Raw genomic sequence first — 23,630 nt, 5'->3', positions numbered from 1 at the left:
TGATGAATATGATAAATTATTAGACCAAGGACAAAAGGTCACCAAACAATCAGTTTAGAGGGAACATTGGTCCTGATTTAATTTTCAGAGCTGGCTGCCAAACACATTTCAGATGATTTGCTCGCAGTTTTTTAACCATTATAATGATAAAAACTACAATTTGGACTCATTTAACTCCTGCTGAGGTCGTAGATCCATTTTTTTTTTTTTTTTTTTGGTCTGACAGTCGCTGCCTCCCTGCGCGCTGCCTCTCCGGAGCCACACGGCGCATTTGGGACATGCTGAAGTTAAAAAAAAAAAACAAAAAAAAAACACTCACTTAAAAAAAAAAAAAAAAAAAAGCAGCGTGTGTGACGGCTGGCGTTGAGTTGACTGTCAGGGATCATGTGATGGAGGCTGGAATCTGACACCGCAGGCTTTAAAAAAACACCACATCTGGATCTGGCGCGTCAGTTCACCAACACCTGTCCTGCGGCACACACACATACGCACAGACACACACACACACACACACACACACGGGCAGGACGCACGGTTTGCGTCCCGCAGCCCTCCTCTGACAGCTCAGTCCTCCGGGCTGCGCTCACTGTCTGCTGGCTTATCTGCGACTTTTCAAACCATGCGCAGGACCGGAGCGGGGATTGCGCCACTATGCCACAGGATATAGACCGGCACGCAGCGCACAGATCCATAGAGAATATCCAACCGTCTGTGGATTATAATCGCAGAGCCACGCCAACATTTTGCTCTTTAAACTCACGTCCATGATCGGGAGGGTGATCAAACTCGGCAAAGGTAAGCCTGTTGGCTTTACAACATTATAGAAATGCGCAAAATCATGAAAGTGCATGTGCATCACAGAACCCCGGCCGTTTTTCAGACTCACCGGGAAAAGTTTATGAAGTGCGCCAAGCACAATTACTCGCAGAAAGTATCGAGTCCTCCAGCCCATAATAATCCTTACAGTGGCTGAACAGTTTGCAGTGTTCATTATTACAAACATCATACATGCCATGAATACTGACATATGGAAATCACTTTTGGAAAAAATGCCAGTATATGAAGGAAATGTAGTGTTATAAAAAAAAAAAAATGTAAAAAAAAAAAAAAAAAATACTGTACTGTATATTCTATATTCATTTACACATAAATGCAATTGATAGGAGCATATTTAACTGTATAGCCTGTATTGCTGTATTATCCAAAAGCATGTTGTTAAATATTAGCTCATTTCAGGATCCATTAACACTAAATGTTCAAGATATTAAAGATGTCTTATTGAAATAGAGCTGCAATCCACATTTAAAGTGCCTTAAAATGAGTTTATCTGCATCTGCTGTGTGATTGGTGTAAGGTGTGATCAGGGAAATCATTAAGGAATAACAGCTTTAATCTGGACTCACCTGATCGGTTTACCTCATGAAAAAATAATCCTTAATATTTTTGGAAATTCAGTGTGCGTTTGCTTATATTTTTAGGTGAATATGAGATCCTGCGGTGCAAATGCCCTTATATGGCCACATATTTTTTCTTTACCCATGGGATAATTCAGCTTGGAGATGTTATTGTCTTATCATAGAGAAATGACATCGGCTGCCTTGTTGATGGCAGAACTTGTTGGAATGACTTTTAAAGTGCTGATAGGTAGAAATGCAGACAGAAGTAAATAAAGAATTAAAAGATACTCTATCAGTTGATATTTTATTATATAGGGTTATTTCACACAACAAATGCAGCAAATTACAGTGGTGATCGTTCTTGGAGTTGCTTGAGTTGTGCTAAGATTAACATAATGAATGATTTAAGTTTTTCTAGTGTGGGTCAACATGCGGCCGGAAAGATGTTGCAAAATTCTTGTTCTTGTCATTCCACGCTGATGAATCAGGTTTCCTCCTTGTGTGAAAACATCACATAATGCTGCTGGACTCAGCGGCACATGTCCAAGACGCCGTTTTAAATCACTTTTTATTAGAAAACCTCCTTCCTCCCTGCTCGTCTTCTCCAGCCTCCAGCCCGGTGATGCTCCTCTCTGCCATCCGAGGAGGGCGATAAAGTGCTGCGGCTCCGCTTTACTTTGCTCTTTATTTCTGCTGTGGCATCTGAGTCTGTTATCTGTAACTTATATCCTTCTCCTCCGTGTGGATGAGAATAAATACACAAATAACAAAGGAAGTCTGCACAACATTCAAATTCATGTATAAGGGAGGCTCAAAGTCAGTTTCAGACATACATCTCTGTCCAAGTTTCTCTTTAAGTTGTTCGGTGAGAATATTTAACAGCTCTCCTGTGTGTTCGCCTTCATGTCTCAACAATATTACATGTAGGCGGGAAATCGGTTTGATTGGAAGCGAGAGCTGCTCCTTCACAGAAAACAGAGCTTCTGGTTTTTGGATGCTTCTGGCAGATGGTGGAAGGAGTGAAAAATCACTTCCACCAGGTTAACCCCCTCAGGGAGGAGGAGTGGGGCCGGAGAAAACAGTCTTCATGGGAAATGTGGTCCTACTTTGGAGAAACACCAGCATTAGAAATACCACTGACATGAGATGGGCTGGAGACAGTCAGTCACTCCACCATGCTCTTATCTGGTCGCAGAAACAAGGCATCACCAGCAGTCAGCACTGACACCAGAACGTGCTACAGTTAACTACCTTTAACTTCACAACATCTGAAAAAAGAACCAGTTAAAATGACTATTTGAAATTGTGCATGTACATTACGATGTGTTAAAGGGTTTTTAATGCACGACTTCAAGGCAAAGAGTCAGTCAGTGGGGGATGTGCAACTCGATATCGTCCCAAAGCGTGTAATACACCTGCCGGTCCACCAGGGGAAGCGTGTCAGTGTCACACTTTGTGTTGCAGCCGGTTATCAGGTCAAGCCATGTGGGTGAACATTAGCTTGTTAGGAAATGTTAGCTAAAATACTTGGTTGAGGTGAGATAAAGGTTAGGGTTAGCCTCTTACCAACAGTAAAAACAGTGAGAGATACTTCATTAAGTGTGCGATGTGATGTGAAATCCACCAGCTGATTTGGCTAACATTATTCAACTTCATCCATGTCATGCTAAACATTGTAGATTTACAAAAAAATCACTTGGCCCAACACTGGATTTGTATCTCTCCATTCACTTCCATAGCAAAACAGCTGCTAAAATAGCACTTTCGGTGCACAACTGAATGTGAACAAAGCAGATCATGACAATATAAAAAACAAAAAGTCCTGGTACCCATTTTTTTTTCAGTGTAATTAGTATCATTTGTGAAAGAACTACCTGCTAACTACTACTACGAGGAAACTTCCAGCAGACTCTACCTACTGGATCTACTTTCCAATTCAAGTAATAAAATGAAAAGAGACATTTAACTTCCTCCAAAAAATGGGTACCAGGACTCGTTGTTGTTATATTGTCATAATCCTCTTTGTTGGCATCTGTTAAACCTGTGATTTTAAGAGCTGTTTTTACAGAGGTGAGTGTAGAGATCAACAAATCCAGTGTTGTGGATTAGCAGCCCAGAGGAGCAGCTAATGAGGAGATTTCACCTCCATGTGGGCTCACATCACACCCAGGGAACTAAACAACACAACACTATAACAAACATCAGTTTTACTTTAACCCTTATGTTTCAGTCTACAGAGGATGGCTTTATAGTCTGCTTGTTAAATTAAAACTTTTTTTTTTAATTTGACCTAGACAACATGTGCATCACACCATTTGAATGCACACCCTTCAGCCAATTAGAGATTAATATTCACTCAGACTGCAGTATAAAGAGAAATTTTACATCATTGGACAGCAGAGGAAAGTAGATGAGCATCTCTAGATTTTGTTTTACTCTGGGCTTGATAACCTGGGAAGCTGCTCTCAGCACAGTATTTTAGTGACGTTAATTTTAATGTAACCACGCCTGAAGCTGTTTTGTCTTCCTTCTTGTGGTAACCACTGGAGAAAGGCTGGACTGGTGTCACTGCAGCGTCTCCAAACCTCAGCCAGATGAATGTGGTGCCTGTTGGTGCAGCGGCTGCAAGGTGGCACCAGGAAGAGTTATGGTGTGCAGGCAGACAGGCAGAGAGCAGAACACAGCTCTGCTTTATCGCACACGCCGCTAATGATCAGCGGGGGGGTTTCAGTAATAGAAAACACTTCCAGCTTTGTGCCTGGATCAGAGCTGCCGTGATGCTCGTTAAGGTCTCGTTACAACAGCAGCTTACACTCAGACCTTTGGCAGGTAGCTGCTCGCTCTTTTTTTTTAGAGCGACGCTGGAGACGGTCTGAAGGGTCAGCCGTAGCAAAGGTCAGCACAAGCACACCAAAGTATTTGTGAATCCTTTAATGTTTATCCGTGTAAAGAAGCTTAGGGAAGCATAAGTAGTGAAGCTTGAGTAGCCGGGGCGACATTACGATGCCAAGAACTTTAAAGGTGAAGCTTTTATTTTTTTTTTGTGGCAACCAACACAAACTTTTTCATCCCCTGTCTCGTGTCAGTTGCATATGGATCAATAAGCTTACCAATTACTGTTACTGTTTGACTGTTTTATTTGCCAAGTGGGTATATGGAATGAGAAAGAGAGGCCAAATTAAAAAATGGTTATTTCCAAAAAAATCCACATTTGTCTGGCAGGTCTGGTAGGTGGTATTCTCTGTTTCCAGACACAGAAGGTAAGTTATCACACCATTTGTTGGACATTTTTATCCAAAAAATTGTGTGTGTGTGTTCTTTTAGTACATGTTGGAGAAAACGACCTCTAACCAGTGAGACACACACAGGACCGAGCTGTTGTGTTTCCTTCTCATGTTCACCGAAAAAATGGGAAACTTGATTTTTTATCCAAAAAAAAGAGGGCCCTTATTTCACCCCATGTTCTGTTCTGCTTGTTGCAACTGACATGATCAATAGCTCATCAGCTGAGTTGATATTCAATTTAAAAACAGATCAACAGAGGTATTACTTGTCAAAATTGTGGTAAAAAAAAAAAAATGTCTTAAAATTTGGTTTAAATGTAATAACCTGGTACAGTTTTAATTTGCAGCTAACACAATAACAACCCATCACAACATGAGCTGGTGGTCACCTCCTCTAATTGATTATGAAACAATAATACTGACAGATTTTTTTTCAGTTTTATGAAACAAATCTAAAGCCATTTGGCACCTAATGCCCTTAGGTGTGTCCCCTGCTGTGCAAATCACGTGTTCACCAGACAGTGACAGGATGTGTTAGGTGTATCACAGATGAAATAATCACTTCCCAGTGTGGTGATTGTAGGTTTAGCAACACATAAAAGTGAGTAATGTGCTGCGGTTGTTTCCAGTGATCGGCCCCCAGTCTGTACTTGTTGTTTTGACTCGGTTTGGTTTGGTGTTGTTTTGGTTTTGTTCACGTTATAATTTACTGTATCGTGCATTTGACACCACCAAAACAACACCTTGACCATGTTTATTGAATTTTGTTTCCGCTGTTATTTCACACGCTCCTGACAAAAAGAGCCAACAAACAGCAACAACGTGCTGCAAAATTTTCCTTTGCCTGTCATCTTTGCATCTCAAAGACAGGCAGAGATATTTTAACAAATCTATGATAAGTGACTGGACTGTAGCTGGCAAAGTGTTGTTGTCTAAGTTAAACTTTAATTTACCAAGACATGGAGCTGGAGAGAGAAGCTGCTACCAATAAAGATCAAATTAGTGAAAAGTTCACGACTTAGGGAATACAGACGCAGCTTTCAGCAGTCTCTCGTCAGACGGCCGGTGTGAAGAGGTGACAGATTTGACCGGCGGGACGAAGTCGGACACGTGGACGGTCTCTTCCTCTGCCTGTCCTCAGACCTGCTGTGTCTCTGCCTTTGTCTTTCCATTTTCTGTGTCTCTGTTGAAGTCGTATCAAATCTCACAGAGCATGTTCATCAGTTCATGATTGTTCTAGACCGGTGGTTTTCAAAGTGGGGTCCAGGGACCCCCAGGGGTCCTTCAGGGGCTTCCAGGGGGTCCTCAGCAAAATGAACTATAATTAAAATGCTTGTGACAGGCGTCTGAATGCAGCCTCCATTCAGACACCTTTCACAGTCCAGCATCACTGATATGACATTTAAATATATTAAATATACAATTTTAATAAGAATAAATATAGTTTCCCAGTATTTTTTTTCCTGTCCTATCAACAAGTTCAGCTTCAGTTCTGACAAATCATGGTGAGATCATACCAGAAGGAAGAAAATGTTAAAGTGATCCTTCGTGCATTTTCTGCTTCATAAGAATTTGGAGTGAATTAACTTACAGTGAAATTAAAGCCTTACTCAGTTTGCTGAGGACCCCACTTTGAAGCCTACTGCTTTAGACCTCTGTGTATGTGTGTGTGCGTGTGTGTGTGTGTGTGTGTGTGTGTGTGTGTGTGTGTGTTACTCTGTCTGCCTCACCTTTACACACCATGTACCTGCACTCTATCAGCATCCACAGTTTGAGCGGCTGTCCACCTCCAGACAGGAGGCAGTCCTGTCTCCGGGCTCCTGGGGACTGAGGGCCGCCGTGTTGTGCAGAATAAAGCAGAAGCTTCATGGGGAGGAAAGTGAGATTCTAGGAAATATGGAGCTGGTTCAGTTCTCCAAACATTAAGTTGTGGGAATGATGTCTAAAGGCATTTCTGTAAACAGAGCTAACCTCTCCCAGACCGCCTGAGACACTGATGTCCTCTGCAGAGACGGGGCGCTCCTATAGCCTCGCTCAGACTCCAACGCTGTCACCTCATCTGTAACGCCGGCTAATGGTCTGAGACATGAAGCCATATCTGGGAGGGAAATTACCAAAGCCTGGTGCATTTTTGCAGTCTTATAAATATCTGTTCACATTGGCAGTTAAATCAGTCTTTTCCTAAGCTTTAATTGTCTCGTGAGCTTCTGAGTCCGCCGGCACGCCACGGCACCGGGAGGTTTCCTGTGTGTGTGAGCCAGGCCGGGGGGTGCGAGCTGCCCGCCCGGTGCTGCTGATCCAGGGTTAAACTGGGAGCTCACATCAACATCTGCTCCACAGCAGTCACGCTCACAGAGGGACGCAGCATGCTGGGAATCCAAACAGCCTCCACTTCATTTATAAAAGCCAAATTTAAATAAAAATGTCTTCCGGGCATCCATCATGGGGCTCGGACAGGGAGCGCTGGGCTCACTCAGTCTCTGTTTTGTGCTGCGTGGACACGTAAACACCCACCGGACGCAGTTTGCTGCACGGCGTGCGTGTGATTGGAAGTCAGTGTTTATGCTCAGTGTTAAGGAAAAGAAGCTGAGTTAGTACGCTTGGTGGTCTGAATTCCCCTTTGGCCACAATGGATTTCCCTCGAATTACTGTAAATATGTAACAGGAATTACGGATTTAAATGTAGGACGACTCACAGATATGAACAAGACCCACTGAGACGCAGGTTCTCCATTGAGATTTAGATTATTGTCTCAAAACTGCACTAAGCTTTTTTTTTTATTATTTCTACCAATAAAAGGTATACTCCAATGTTTTTAAGGAAAATATCCTTTTTCCAACTTATTCAGACTGAGACAAGATGTTCAATGCCATTTTCACCTCTGTAAGTCCAGTGGTTCAGCTCTGTGGGTAGCATTTCATGTTAGCTTAGCATAAAGACTTGAAGTCAATGGGAGTCGTTAGCCCGGCTCCATCAAAGTTAATAAATAAAGCATAGAGCAACTCTAAAGCTGTCATATTTATACAGTGTCTCATGTGGATATGAAATATGTCTTGGGATTTTTTAAAAAAGAGTTGTTTTAGGAGAAGTTGGTAAATCTGGATAAATGTTTTCAGCAGTTACAGTTTCATCATTTAACTTCTGAAGCAACTCTCATGTTTTTGTAAAAAAAAAAAAAAAAAAAAAAAAAAAATCCAAGACGTGTATTTCAAATCCACATCATTCACGGTGTAAACAGGACAGCTTCAGAACTGCTGTAATGTTTATTTTTTCACTTTGACAGAGCTAGGCTAATGACTCCTATAGACTTCAAGTGTTTGTGCTAAGCTAACAGAAAATCCTACCCATAGGAACTGCACCACTTATACCTGGGTTAATCAAATTGGAAGAGGTGCACGGGTGATTTTAACGTGGTTAAACCTGCTGTTGGGTCACTGCCTGCCTCACTGTAAATGCAGAGCGACCACGATGAATAAAACATGCTAATCCTCTGACACACAAGCTCACCTGTTGTTTCCACTGTAAGAAGTGCACAATGGCTTTGTCAGACAGCTGGTTGTGTACATTTTCATGTACAGTTTATTTTTAGCATGTGGAGAAATTTGAACTCTGAAGCCAGTTTGTTTTTTTCCTTGCTGAAGGGATCATAATCATACTCACAGGAGATTGCAAACTTATCTTGCAAACACTGGAATGTGACGAGTTCATTAGGCCGTCATGCTGTCATGCGGCTCCCAGCGGAGGCTTTTCATCTCGTTGAAATGTGTTTGTTACAGACTCGTACTGTAACCGGCAGCCTGTCACACATCGGCTTGTTTACTCAAGGCTGACTCAAACCCACGAGGACCAACTCACATTCATCCGGATGCTTTGCAGTTTTCTGTTTTTCTGCCTGTGTGTTATGCTGTGTCTTATGGGAGTAAATCAGGGTTCAAATCAAGGCTGATGCTGTTATTTTTTAACTGAAAATGCCAGTAGATGATATATATTTTTTAAACTGTTATTAATTTCCAATAGGTTCTAATGTATGCATTTTCTTGTTAATAGTGACGTTATTCAGAAAAAAAGGGGGCATATTGTAGGAGCGCTACGTTGATCCTCAACCAGGCAAACAAGAACCAGGTGCTCTTTGGAAAGGGTTCGATCAATGGAAAACTTTTTTTTATTTTGCCGGTTATAGTCTACAGAGGATGTTTATTTAAAAAGGAGACAAACTTAAATATATTTTCCACTGACATTAATCAGATTTTCCCCTGAGAGTTTTAATCTTTTCAAGGATGAAAAGATTAAAACTCTGAAGGGTCCATCATAGGACATCAAAACTCTGAAATCCAAGATAATATTAAATATGAACTTAAAAAAAAAAAAAAAACATTTCATATCAATCACATCAGAAATGGATTACAATTACAATTCACATTTGGCAGACACTTTTATCCAAAGCGACGTACAGTACGTATGAGATTTTACAACACCACAAGCACAGATGACACTAAATGGACCAGATATCATTTTTAGAAGATACTGAACCCCTCAGCGCTCCTGATGGACAGCTTGGCATCTTGCATGGTCACCTCTGCCTCAGTGTGTGAATGTGAGGCAAACATTGTGAAGCATTTTGAGTGGTCAGTAGACTAGAAATGCAGTCCATGTACCATTTTCACCATTTACGACGGCATATTAGGGCCATTGTGGGGGGGGGGAAATTACAGAGCCAAGGGAGGGAGAGAAAAAAACAGATATTCTCTGAGATTAAAGTTGTGAATTTACAAGAAAATAACTCCAATTATTAAGTCATTATTTAGATTATTAAGTCACAAATTTATGAGGAAAAAACTAAAAAAGAAAGTTTCTCTTTTACTTTTTTCCTGTTGGTCAAAGAACCACGTCACCTCACTTTGCTGAATTTGGTTCTTGGTTCTTGTGACTTTATAATCTCTTTATAATCTTTTTTTCTCAGAATATCACCCAACACCCCACACTCCCAGCTCAGCAATGTTTTTTTCTCCTTCAATGACCCTAACAGGCCGTCGTATTCCTTCAAACAGTATTTCTAAAGCCAAACCCTGTGAGCACCTCTTTCGTAAACAGTCGATTTAATATCTTTGCATGTTTTTTTGCGAGGTGCAGAAACCCTGAGGGGAGCTGACACATGTTTGGATGTCTGAGGTGTGCAGGCAGCTGACAACAAAGTTTGCATAATTTCAATCAGTCAGTCGGAGATTTCCCCTGCAGATCCAACCGCTAAACCAACAGCCGGGGCCGATCCCTGCTCCTGTGGTTTGTGGTTTCGGCTCATTCATCGGCTCAGAGGACGGTGACTCACACGGCCTCGCTCCCGTGACGTAGCGCCAAATTCCAACGTGTTTTTTTGTCTGAATGCTTCACATTGTCTCTGTGACTGAGATGTATACAGTGGCCATATTTGTCAGTGAGACAATGAGCGCTCCTTTGGAAAGGCTGATGAATGAACGAGGTCTGGCTCAGCTCATCTTAACCAGTCCATTTGTTTTTACTCACTGGTTTGGACACTTCCACTCTGTTGTCTGGCTTTGGTGTGTGTGTGTGTGTGTGTGTGTGTGTGTGTGTGTGTGTGTGTGTGTGTGTGTGTGTGTGTGTGTGTGTGTGTGTGTGTGTGTGTGAAATTAGAAAGTAGAGTAGACTATACAAAGCAAGCTCTTCTAAGGACATGCACATATTATCAGACAGAAGATTTACTTACCCTCTTACCTTTGAGGTTTTGATCAATGTGATGTTTTGAGGGCTGACAGCAGCACCAACATTTTTTTCCTGATGCTGTCAAAAGCCAATATTTTGTACTGATATTATAAGTCATATGGCGGTCATGAGGCTTCTCTGAATGTCATTCCTCTTGTAGACAGTCATTCGAATTTGGTTTGTTAATTGACTGCAAAACAGTGGCTGACCTTGAGGCTCTACCTGCTCTGACATTGTTGCTTTGCCAGAGCATCTCAAACTGGGGCAACACCAGTTCTTGATCATTTTCTTTGTAGTGTTGGCAAATGAGAGCCTGAAGCTCTAAAACATATTTGAAATGATAAAATAAAATCCCAAAGCGAAGGAAGAAGAAGAAACTCTTTTATTGTTAAGAGACAACATTGTCACCTTTTGACAAATATTCATTTTATACTGATGAAGTTATAACAGGTGTGGAGCACTGCCCAGCATTTGGTTTTCAATAGTGTAACAACACACAACATGTCAACTTCATCCAGGCAAAAGAGAGAAAACACAGAAAAAAGGAAAAATATCAGACAAATATTCAGTTACCTGAATATTCAGTTACCTGAATATTTGTAAAAAAAAAAAAAAAAAAAAAAAAAAATGGTTTGAGTTCACATAAACATGTTCATGCATATTTAATTGTGTCAGTAAAGCAAAAGCAGGGCTCTTAGCATCCCAAATCTGGTGTAACTAAATGTAATGAGGCTGAAAACATAATACATAAGGCCATAATGTAATAAACTATTGTAATGGTAATATTATAACATTGGTGCCACTAATGTCATAAGTTATATCATTAAAAAAACATTAAAAGACACTCCAGAGAGTTATTGTGTAATTGGTTGATGTTATTACATTACTGGCAAAAATAGTCTAATATTTTGTTTTAATTTCAGATTTTACTAGCTTTTTTATGTTGGTTTGTCACATTTACCTTTAAGGCTGTTATAGGCATTTATTTATTTCCTATATAGTTTCTTCCCATAATGGCCATTTTCAGGTGTAACAGTGTATTCCCTCCGTCCCGTGCTTGTCCTCAGTCTGCTCCAGTCTGAACGGTTGTATTTGCGTGCCGGCCCAGCATCAGTATTACCATTTAAGTGTCATTACAGGGTATCGATTACACCTTCAGGTCAGTGTTGTGTAACCTGACGCTGATCTCCTCCTCTGCCCGACTCTTCGACTTTGTCGACTTTACTGCAGGAAGCGGAGTTTGGCCAGCGGGGAAAGGCTGAGCTATTTTTAGAAACTGCAGTTGTAAAAATCAAAGACATCAAAAGCACAAAATAAGTCACTGTCTCGTTTTGCTATTTTTGCATCTTGGTGGTCGTTCAGGTGATTTATGGCCAGTATCTGTGTGTGTGTGTGTGTGTGTGTGTGTGTGTGTGTGTGTGTGTGTGTGTGTGGAGGTCCTGTTCGCTGTAACGGAAACTTTCTGTCTTCTTTCCGCCCTCCAGCTCTGTGCATCTGTGATTGTTTGTTTGATTATGGGGCACAAAGTGAACTTAAAAGCCCATGCAGTCTCTGTTGTCATTTTATTATACTATAAAATGCACCCGAAACCATACTAAATATTATAGATTAGATCCAAGACCTTCCCAAGAAGCTCGGTGCTCTGCTCGTTTTTACGAGGACTATCACATTAACAGTACAAGAAACATTTAATCAGGTGAGCCATTTTCCAGTGGATTCTTCCTGCATTTAAAGCAGGAAGGAACAGTTTGATCTGCTCTTTGAAGCTCAGAGCTGCTGGATCATCACAACAACCTGCTGCATCTGCTGCCTCAACTGCAGCAACTGAGTTTGTGCTGCAACATTATGATAAAATTTTAAACTGCAAAATGCAGGCCTGCCCAACCGCTGTGTCTCTCTCTAACTTGCTGACTTGAAGAATGGCTATTTATTTATTTATTTATTTATTCTTTTATTTTATTATTTTTATTTATTTGTTTTTTTTTTAAAAATATTTTTATTTATTTATTTATTTGTGAAATCAGATAGTGGGGACTCCCAGTGTTGACTTTACAGTGTTTTATTATTTAGTTAATTATTTATTTATTTTACTTTTTTAAGTCCTGACTACAGTCTTTGTCTGTATGCCGACGATATGTACTTTTCGTGTGTAATACGTTTGCTTTGTATGCTTTTCCTGATTGGTTCCTGATTGGCTGACACCGCCCACTGAAAATAACCACATCACAGGCTCAGAAATTTACTCCCAGGCTACATTGCCAGATTGGACAATTTTCTGCGGCAAGGACTTCAGGAAATATGATCATACAGGCAACTTTTCTTGTATTTTTTATTTTCTTGTTTGTTGATGAATGTCTGGAGTTCTGTGGTGAGAGTTTTAAAGTGAGAGCAGTTGCATAGTCGTCACAAAAAGATACTTATTAAGCATTTTAGAGACCGCTAGCCCAGCCACTACCCACCAGAAGGAGGCTCTCTACTACATTAAACAGTGCATGCACACGGACAAAATACACATAGCCACACAGGGCCATAGTCTCACCTGGTGGAAAAGTCACACCCCGCCGCTGGATATTTATATTAAAGGTTTGAAATTTTCGGGTGCTTGTGAAATGGAAATGTCACCAGGTAATGTGACGATGGGGCTCAAGGGGGATGCTGAGGATGAGGATCTCAGAAATCTGGCTCATGAACTCAGATCTAAACTGTTGGGTATGTGGACAGAGTCAGAAAGTATGACTGTGTTGCTTTGGGTGCACCCCATCCAGTAGGATTTATGGGTGCTGATGTGGGTTCTGTGAAGAACTTTGTCATGTATTATTTGTGTCTTGAAGTAGAGAATGTGTTATTACACATACTTTACCAGTTAATGTCGGCTGGTAGGGTATTTATGACTGTAGTCCATGTATCTATTGGAACTGATCTGGATGTGTCTGTGAATACTAGGATTTTGCGTACCTAAGAATTTTTTGTCTGGTACGTTGTATGTTGGATACCTGAAATATTATAACCCTGTCTAATAGCAGTAGCCGAGGGTTCAATGTAAAGTGCAAACTGCAGAGGGGATAACGGGCATCCTTTTCAAGTACCTCTTTGTAACTGAAAGGGATTTGGTATAAAGTTTGTCTATTAATTGATGCTGTGGATGAGTTATATAATGTCTTTATCCAATTAGTGAAATATCAGCAGAATAAAAAACTGTAGAGGCAGGTGAAGGCATGCTGTAATGAACAGGGAGTTGTTTTGGGTTGTGGAATATTTATGAAGTTGGATCAGGCTAAATATTCGTGGTGTGTTTTCTGAGGAATGTCTCCCCTTGATGAAACTGGTTGGATCTACATGTATTAATGATGGTATTACTGATTTTAATCTTACTAGAGCTTTCCTTTAGGGTTAGGGTAAGGGTTTAATTTTAATGTTTTCATTAATTCAGGAATATAAAGTTGTGGTCGAAATATTGAGTGTGGTCTTGGTTTTGGGATTAGTGTGATACAGTCAGGGTTTTAGTGTCATTCTGATAAATTTCCAATATTAATTTGAAGAGCAGAGGTGAGAGATGAGGCCAAATCTGTTTCTTGTCAAGTCTACTGGATAGTCATCTTATGTATTGTTGGGTGTTCAATGAAGTGAAATTTTGTTAGTTCCCCCTAGAAAGAGAGGCTCCTCGTGGATTTCTGACTGGGTTTGCGTAAGCCTAGGCAGGGAGACACTGATGGTTGAAAGGTACCTCAGTTACATTTTCAGCATATCTAACTGAATACTAGAGTTCTCTGTTTGTTGTTTTAATTGATTTGTTAATGGTGTAACAGTTTTATTTACAAATTCATGTAGTCCTCATATGGACTTGTTGCAATCTAAGGAGTATACGTTCAGTTTTTTTGTTCAATATGTTATTTAGCTCATGTTTGGCACTCAGTAGTTCCTTAGTCACTGAATCAGAAAGTGCCAGGAAATCCAATCTCTCCACCTCTTTTTAAAAGTGTTTTTCTCCTGCTATTTCTTTTTTCTTTATGTGTAATATGATATTATTTTTCCTCTCATAACAGTTTTTGCAGTTCCCCATAGTGTGTAAGCTGTTGTCCCAGGAGTTCTGTTGATTTGAATATAGATGCCCATTCTTGTTTGAAGTAATTTGAGAAAGTCTCGAGGAAAGGATGGGTTTGATGTTATGTTAGGAAAATAGTGCTAACGAGGGCTCGTTGGAGGTGAAATTGTGAGGTGACTGGAGGACGTCATCTATAGAGGGCAATGATAACTTTCATGGAGTGGAATGTCAGCAGTTAATGAAACATCTTTGAATTCATCAACTTAAAAAAAAAAAAAGACAATAATTTCAATCATCACCATAGCCATTATTACTGAAATATAAAATAAATGAAATAAAAAAATTAAAAAGTTAACAATAATAGGAAATGGACAGGTAAATAATATTGTTATAATTATTATTCTTGAGAAGAAGAGGAAGACGTGAAGAAGAAGAACAACAATAGCATAATAGCGTATGTGGGGGAACGGAAAAAGAATGAATTAAAAAAAATCAACAATTAATTAACAAACAAATAGACAATTAATTAAACAAAACAAATCAATTTTTCAGTGTGGGCGAGACTGTGACGTTTGTCTCCCTGGGTTTTTGTGTCGGTGGAGTTTGAGTTTCTCTGTTCGTCTGTTCAGCCTCACAAACACATCAGGAGTGTGAAGTGCATCACTTCCTGTGCGGCAGGAAGCAGCTGCCAGACACGAGCAGCAAATGGAGAAACTTTGCAGCACCCTCCATGTTAAAGAGTCGCAAAGGCATCACTGCTTCTATCAAGGTTATTACTTTAAGGAACACCTCAAAATTATATTTACAGTCATTATTATTTACTTGATTACTCGAAAATCTGAATTTTGTACAAACACCAAAAACAGAAGCTGTTGTTCCATCTCAGCCTTGTCTAAAAGTATGTTAATAGTTAATAGTGCTTTATAAAAAATCATAAACTGTCCATGTAGTGTTTTGTAGTCAGACGATTTCACTGTAGGACTCAAAATCCAACACTGACACAGTCATCTTCTTCATTTCCTCGCTGGTCACATCGGGAAATCAAACCTTTAACCTTGGCTGTGGTTCTACACAGGATCAAGACTCACTCTATCGTTGTTTCCTCAGTGTTCTCATGAGCTTAATAATTACCGTAATTAGACTCACTTTCATGGTGTTGTTGGTGGAAAAACATCAAACAGCCTTCGGCCAAAAACTCAAGCTGAAGGAAGAGTAGATGCCAACTCAAAACTCATTGCCAGGCTCCTGTGGGTAAATGAAAATGTCACTGATGCACATTATTCTGCATTTTCCCTTACATGCATATGGATAAATTTACCCTGTATGACCAAAATATAGCATATATAAGTTGTAAATAAGTAAAACGTTATTCACAATGACGGGTCAAGTCAAGATCCTGGTGTGAGAAAAGAGGGAGTTCGCTTTTTAATTTGTCACTTTTGTTACCTTTTTATTTAAATCTATGAGGTTAAAAAGAAAATGTGGCGTGGCAGCAGCACATGACGTGTCGCTGTTGAATTAGCGTGTTGTTGACGTGTTGGTTTAACTGCTGATGCAGATGTGAATGTTTTTGCAAAGCGAGCTGGTCGGCAAAATGGAAGAAGATGTAATATAGATGTTGATGATGTAATATAGATATATATGTTGTGCCATGCAGCAAAGTGTGCATCGTAGTATTTAAGCTCAGTGCATTTTTCTAAGAATGGAGAAAAAGGGATTCAAAGCATGTTATGTGGAGTCAGGCCGAGTTGTTGCTGCTTGTTATTTGTGGGTTTGCTGCCAACATACATTGAAAACATTTGGTCAGTCTCACTTTCTTCAAGAAACTGCAATTAAAATGAATCATTTTAGAGCTTATAGTCTCCAGAGGTGGAAGTAACTGATTACATTTATGTTGAGTACATTAGGTTTTGTCCTTCACTACATTTTAAATCAGATCCATCACAAAAAACAAATGATCAATGACAGATTGTGGAACCTTTCACAATAAAAGTCCATTCAGCACAGATGAGAAGAGAGCTTTTACTTTGTTGGTTCTACATTGGCTTATTCCACATGTGTCAGTTGAGTCTACAGGGTCCTCACTTCAGTTGAGTGTAATGCCCCTTTAAAAGCATGTAGTTAGCAGCGTGTTCTCTCCTCCTTTTCTAACTGCATGGAAAAGATCCCAGCTAACACAGTTACTGTTTGGAAAAAGGAGCTCAGTCACTTTTACTGCCAGGACATTTGAAATGAGACACTTTGGACTTTTACTGCAGGAGATTTTTACTGCACTACTTCTACTTCTACTGCAGTCACATACCAGCAGAGGAACAGTACTTCTACTTCTACTGTAATCAAATACCAGCAGAGGAACTGTACTTCTACTTCTACTGCAGTCAAATACTAGCAGAGTAATGGTACTTACATTTACTTTTTAGGAGCAGTACCTCAGTAAAGTAACTAGTTACTCTCAAAAGTATCTTTCACCAACATTACTGGCATCCAAAGGTTGGAGAAATGGGCTTGTGATGAGAAGGTCACTGATTCAAACTCTGGACCACCACCAAATTTCCTTACAGCAAATGTTTAGGTGCCCTTGAGCAAGGCACACGGAGATCAGCTGCTCCAGTGGAGCTGGTTAGAGGCTGTGCAGCTCCCAGCGTACGTGTGTGTAACTTTATGAAAGTTAAGTGGGATGCTGCTGGATGAAACAGATTCTGTACAGCGTCAGAGCCCATTTTCTTTTTATCTGAATATGAGAAATCGAGCGTGGGAGTTGTGTGAACATTCACAGCACAGATGTGAAAATTCAGAGGGAAAATTAACTTTTCATTGGAGAAAGTCGACTTCCTTGTATTTAATTCGACACCGCTCTGTTGTAGAGAATTTCTCCAGGGCTGTGAACCGTGACAGGGTTGGATAAAAAAATGCAGGTTTTTGATAGTAGATGTACTATTGTGGTTACTCATCCTCACTGATTGAACTGAGTTTGCCTTGTGATGCCCGTGACGTCGTGTGCGTGCCTGCCGAGCAAAACCCTCTCTGGGTGAATGAAGGTGAAATAATAAGCAAATGTACCTTGTAATTACAGTGAATTGAGGCAGGAACCTCGTACTCTGTGGAACATTTCCACAAGGCATTTTGAAAGAAAGGTTGATGGCATAGACGAGTGGAAAACAAGTAGTGAATGAATTCTGCCTCTCTCTCTCTCTCTCTCTCTCTCTCTCTCTCTCTCTTTAGATGGGAAATACTGGTGGAGGCAGGAGGCATCAACTACCCAGCATCACCTGAGGAACTGGAAGGTGAGTGTGTTCAGTCCAAAGCAGTGTTTCAAGAGCTGATTTCAAAATGTATATGCTTCATGTTTATGTCCTCCACTGTAAGGCCAGGGCGAACAGGTGAACAAAGTGTGAAAGGGCTCATTTTTTGGTAAAAGTTCTTTCACTCACATTTTGCTCCAAAAAATGTTTTAATTTTGGGACAAAATGTGAATGTGCGGGCTTTTTTCATCTTTTTTTGATACGTTCCACTGAGCCCAGCACCCTAAGTATGTGATGTGCGTATATATCTACAACCTTTGGTAAAAGTTCTTGAAATGTATCACTCATTCATTCCACCATTTCAGGGTTGGCTTTTCTGGTGATGGTCTTGAAACAGAGTTTTGAGTTTTACCGTCACGTCAGCAATCATCTTGAATAGATGTTAGTGAAGGGACAGCATACTGCATTTCAGTATATCGCATTACAAAAATGTGACAATCTCTACCCTGAGGCGGAAAAATGAATAATGATATTAGTGAGATTTTATTCTGCTGTGGTAAGCACAGAGGGCATTATTTGCACTTGGTAATGAATTTTAAAATTGTTTACATTCTTGGAAGTCAATGCCATTGCATAATTGGTCATTCTTTGTCATCAGGCTTTTATTTATTACATCATACTGAGTATGTATTGTATCCTATCACATAGCACTGTATCATATTGTATTGTATCATATAGTTTCGTATCGTATTGTATCACATGGTAGTGTTTGTATTGTATTGCATCGTATTGTATTGTGTCCTATCACATAATATTATATCGTACTGGATCGTATCACATAGTACTGTACGTATCATATCATATCACATAGTATTGTATTGTATCTTATCACATTGTACTGTATCGTATCGTATAACCTAGTATCGTATCGTATTATTCTCATACACCTTACATCACACTCCTTCAATATAAGTGTCGTACAGATAAATCTCTGTGGTACTTCTATTATTTTTTGTAGTATTTATTTTAATTTCATATGTATTGGATGTTGTAGCCTGTGATGGTGACCTGTCCAGGTGTTTCCCCTGGCCTCCGCCCAGTGAGCGCTGGGATCGGCTCCAGCACCCTGGGACTCTGATTAGGATAAGCAGTTTGGAAAATGAATGAATGAATGAGTGTGTTGGATGTGTGCTTGTTGTCTGTCTCTAATTTTCTTATTAACTGCTCTGATCAGGCATAGCGCTCCAAACTTCGTTGTACTTGTGCAACAATACAACACAACAAAGGCTTTCTATTCTATTCTTTTCTATTCTAGATCAGCATCAGTGTAGAAAAATCCTCTCCTCCACAGCGTCCCTGTTGACTAACGTCTCTGCTCCACTCTGCTGAACAGTTTACTCGTGTGTGTACAGTGTGAAAAATAGGCCAGTGGCGTTTGCTGGCAGCCCGTTTTAACCTCAGCAGATGCGTATATGTTTCGTCCAGTTTCCACTACACGGCCTATCTGATCTGGGCCTTGTGTTCCTACCTGGCAGACAACGCTGAGAAACTCATTTTATAAGTGCCCTTAAAATATTAAGCTCTCCTGCACCGCTCAGAGGTATCACGTGTCTATTAAGTAATTAAAGAGGCAGAGGTGTTGTCTGCAGGTATCCCAGAAGGCCGTGCAGGCTCAAACGCAGCCAAGGGAGCGCAGACACAGTTTCCATGTCAAACAGCTGATGGAGGGGTGTGGATCAGCTTACAGAACGCAGCTCAGAGTCCCACAGGGCTTATGCAATACAGCATCAAATCAAATGTAAATAGTTAAAAAAAATATATCGCTATGCATGATTTTAAAAAAAAAAAAAAAGAAAGAAAAACAAATCAGACTATCAAGCTACTCTGATCAAAATTAAATGCTGCTTTTAGTGCAGATGCTTTTTTAGTCTTTGCATCATCATTTTTATGGTGAACACTTTATTTTCTTATCTTGAGTGCAATGAAGCTGCTGTTTCTTTCTGTTTCCTTGACCAACCAACCACCAAAGTCCCTCTTGTCCCCTGTGATGCCAGGTGATGCTCTGGGTGGCAGCGTCTCTGCTGACGCTGGTGGAGGATGTGTTTTCTGAGGAGGACAGTCAGGAGGCTCAGCCGGATGTCCTTCCCGCCCTCAGGCAGCCGTCCTGGCCTCCGGAGCGGAACGAGCTGGGACAGGAAAGCACCGCCCTCCCCTCCTGGCCTGACGCCTTCGGTGAGTCACTTCTCCATGTGGCTTCATATGGATCAACACTGCAAACTGCACACTTTAAAGCTGAGGCAAAAATTATCTGTTGAAAAGGAATTGTCCAACATTTTGGGTGAAATACCCTTTTTTCCGACTTGAGATGTTGGACACCATTTTCACCTCTGTACGTCCAGCGGTTCGGTTCCTATGGGTAGCATTTTGTGTTAGCTTAGCATAAAGACTTGAAGTCTATGGGAGTCATTAGCCTGATTCTTCATAAAATACACAAACCAGATGCCAAAAATAGTATAAATAGGTAATTTTCATGTGTTTATACCAACTGAGTGACAACCAGAGAAGTTGACCAAAGAAAAACATATTCCCTCAATTAAATTTGTAGATGTGGTCACCAAATCACTTCACAGAGGCTCTGGATATCTTTTGTGATTTTTTGTGGGGTATTTTACATCATAATTTTCATTATATATATAGAGTGTATTAAAAAATAATCCATCATATAAATAAACATTGTAGAAATCCCTCTTTATATTGTGAACTATTGTTCTTGTCTTATTCGAGTGTTCTGACTCATGAGCATTTTTTAAGAAACCAGTGACTAGACTGAATATCGACTCATATCATAATGAGTCGATTAGTCAATAAAATATGTGAATCATCCACAGCTGTTGTTTATTGCTCCCAAATTACTTTATTAAGTTATAGAAAACAACATTTTGGTCCAAACTGGACCTAGGTCAGGTGCGAAGGTCCACCTTGGACTGAAATGTTGTTTTGTGTAACCTAATGAAGTCATGTGGGAGCAAAAAACAAGAGTTGCAAGCCTTTCCCTTATGACTCGAGTTCCTGTACTTTACAGTTTGGCTCGGCATCAAAAAAAGGGAGGTGCATGAAATATTTTTTACATTTTGAACCAGTAATCAACAATAATCAATCACTGAGAGTATTTTGGGCTCTTAATGCGAATGCTGCACGTGAAATATTTTCTTCTGCTTCTACACAGCAGTCATGTTACCCGCCTGCCTGTCTGCATGTCCTGCTGGGCTTTTATCTTCATCTTCATCCTTCAGTGAAACACTAATCGAATACTTTTGTGTCCAGCTAAGCCGTCTTGCTGAAAACAAAGTTTCATACATTTGTGGCGGAGCCCTGATTGGTAATGGCCATAAAACAGTAGACTGTCACTCCCTGATGACTAATATAAGCTCTGGAAGTACGCCTGGTAGTTTTCAGCAGTGAGTATGGCCTTGGTGAAGCATGCGCCCCCATACAGAGCACAACAGGGTAAAAATAATCAATCTGATGTGCAGATTTCTCTCAGGCGTAGTAGCCCTGAATACAACCACAACCAGGGCCAAGGAATTAGCATTACATAGTGTGCTGCTGGCTGGGGCTCGTAAGTCTGTTCATTCTGCTATTCAGTTTGGTATAGAGCCCTACAGGGGTTCAGTCACTGCGTTCAATTCTTTAAAAAACAATTAAATAAAAATGACTCTGAGTCTCTGAGTCTGAGCCACTGAGGTCAGTCAAAAACCCTAATTACTCAGATAAAACATAAGTGTGACAACGGAAAAACCGTCATGAAGCGTTTCATTTTGTCTGACTCTTTCGCATGGTGTCATAACTTCTTTCATAAAGACTTTGGCAGGCAAAACATGACAGGTATATAATAACACCCTGTAACAATAATAATAATAATAATATAGGGAGTTACGATCCCAACATAAAGTGTGTTAGTCAGGTGTTGAACAGGTTCAGTTCTCCTTGGTAGAGGGTCTCCAAGTCTCTGGAAGTCTCCTGGAGGGATGGAGCTCCGTTCTTCCAGAAGCTCCTGCACACACAGAGGGACATTACAGCAGGACTGCAGGGCATAAAGCCTCATTACCAAGACAAGTCCACCAAGAGGGCGCTACAGACCTGAGTGCATTTATCACTTGAAGAAGAAAGTTATTATGATGATATTGTGACCTTCAATCACTGCATCTCAACCCAGCTGAACACCTGTGGGAGATTTTGGACTCTCCACCATCATTAAAACAGAAAATCAGGGAATATCTTCTGGAGGAACGGAGCTCCATCCCTCCAGGAGACGTACGGAGACTCGGACAATCTAAGCCAAGGGGCGTTGAAGCTGTTCTAGCGGCTTGTGGTGGCTAAACCCCTCACTGAGACACTTGATGTTTCTTCCTTGAATGTGTCACCCGTCTGTTTTTGGCTTGCAGTGTGGTTGTGCATACATGACGTCCTGAGCGAATCTCTACTGGCTTCTTTTGAGAATAAAGACGGGCTTCGGTGAGCTTTACTGCTGCACCAACCAAACTGTCAACATAATAATAATCTTGACAGTCGTTATTATTATTAGCTTGTTTGATCTTCAGCTGGCCCTTACCTAGAGATGGATGGATCGTCCGTAGTTTTTGCAAACACACAATGCACACAAGACATTTCCTTGTCTTTAATATTGATTGATTGACTGTTAACCTTTATGTAAACCTGAAAAACACATTGAGGGAAAGACTCATGTTTAGTAAGTTGTTCCAACACACTGAAGCTATATCACGCTCTGATTCAGTGAAACAGTCAAACCCAAGATACCATTTTTTATGGCTTGGTTTTTTTATGGCTTGGCCTGTCATCAGATGAAGTAAATCTAGATGTCTTGTGCATTGTTTTACACACATTTCCATGTAATTCAGCATGACATATTAGGTGTCTTTGGAAACCTTGGGATCTTGACTAGAATATCCAGTAAAGGTTCTGTGGGTTTGAACACAGCTTGGCAACGCAACTTGTGTTTGTAATGTTGGACTCGCTGCCGGAAGATGCAGGGTTGAAGAGGTTTTAAGAGTTCCTCTACAGCTCCACTGACCTGCAAGCTGCCCTTCAACTCAGTAGCCAGATAAATAAAAAAAAAAGAAACATTCAGGTTAACTACTTTCTTCATCTCTTGAATTGTGAATTTTTTTTTTTTTTTTACTTTACGAAGAAGTCAAAAGAAAGCCATGTAGATATTGATGGCGTTTGGTGTTTTACTGGGCTGCACATGCACTCTGAATGGATAACATTATCAGCTCATCAGACTACTCTCATGTGCCTCAGAAACCTTTATTTTGTTTACATTTCTGTTGCTAAGTGTTCATTGCCCCACTTCCCAGAGATCACCTGTCAATCAAACAGGGTGGGCGGGACTGTGAAATCTTTCTCCTTGGATTGTCTGTTGAAGGAGTTTGACATTTATCTCTTTTCTTTCTCTTTCCTTTGTCTGTTAAGCGGATTACACTGCTCACTCTAACAACCCAGTTCTTCTTCTTGTTCTTGTGTTTATTCCAAACAAACGGGAAAATCAAAGTGCATCACTTCCGGTGCACGAGAGAGGTTTTCCCAGGGAAGAGCCTGCAGATACGGGGTGTTTAGAACAGCAAATGGGAAAGCTTCTGCATGTTTATTGTGATACTTAGTTTAGTATTTGTGTGGTGCCAAGTGAAAGTCCCATGTAAACCAAAGTCCTTCTTCCCCAGTTCCTCCCTCTGAGACTGTTGGACTATCACAGCCACATGCTTTTAGGTGGACTGGTGCCCAAATTACATTGAAACATGGAATTGTGTGTTAACTAAATGGACAAACTTTATCCATTCATTAAAAAGGCACAAACTCCTCAGCAAAACCAATAGTAGACTTCGTTTTTGGCATTGATGTATACCGAGATCAATTGTAACCATTTAT

The sequence above is a fragment of the Myripristis murdjan genome, chromosome 4 (genome assembly GCF_902150065.1).
Source record: "Myripristis murdjan chromosome 4, fMyrMur1.1, whole genome shotgun sequence".
NCBI lineage: Eukaryota > Metazoa > Chordata > Actinopteri > Holocentriformes > Holocentridae > Myripristis > Myripristis murdjan.
This window is presented reverse-complemented; position numbering follows the sequence as displayed.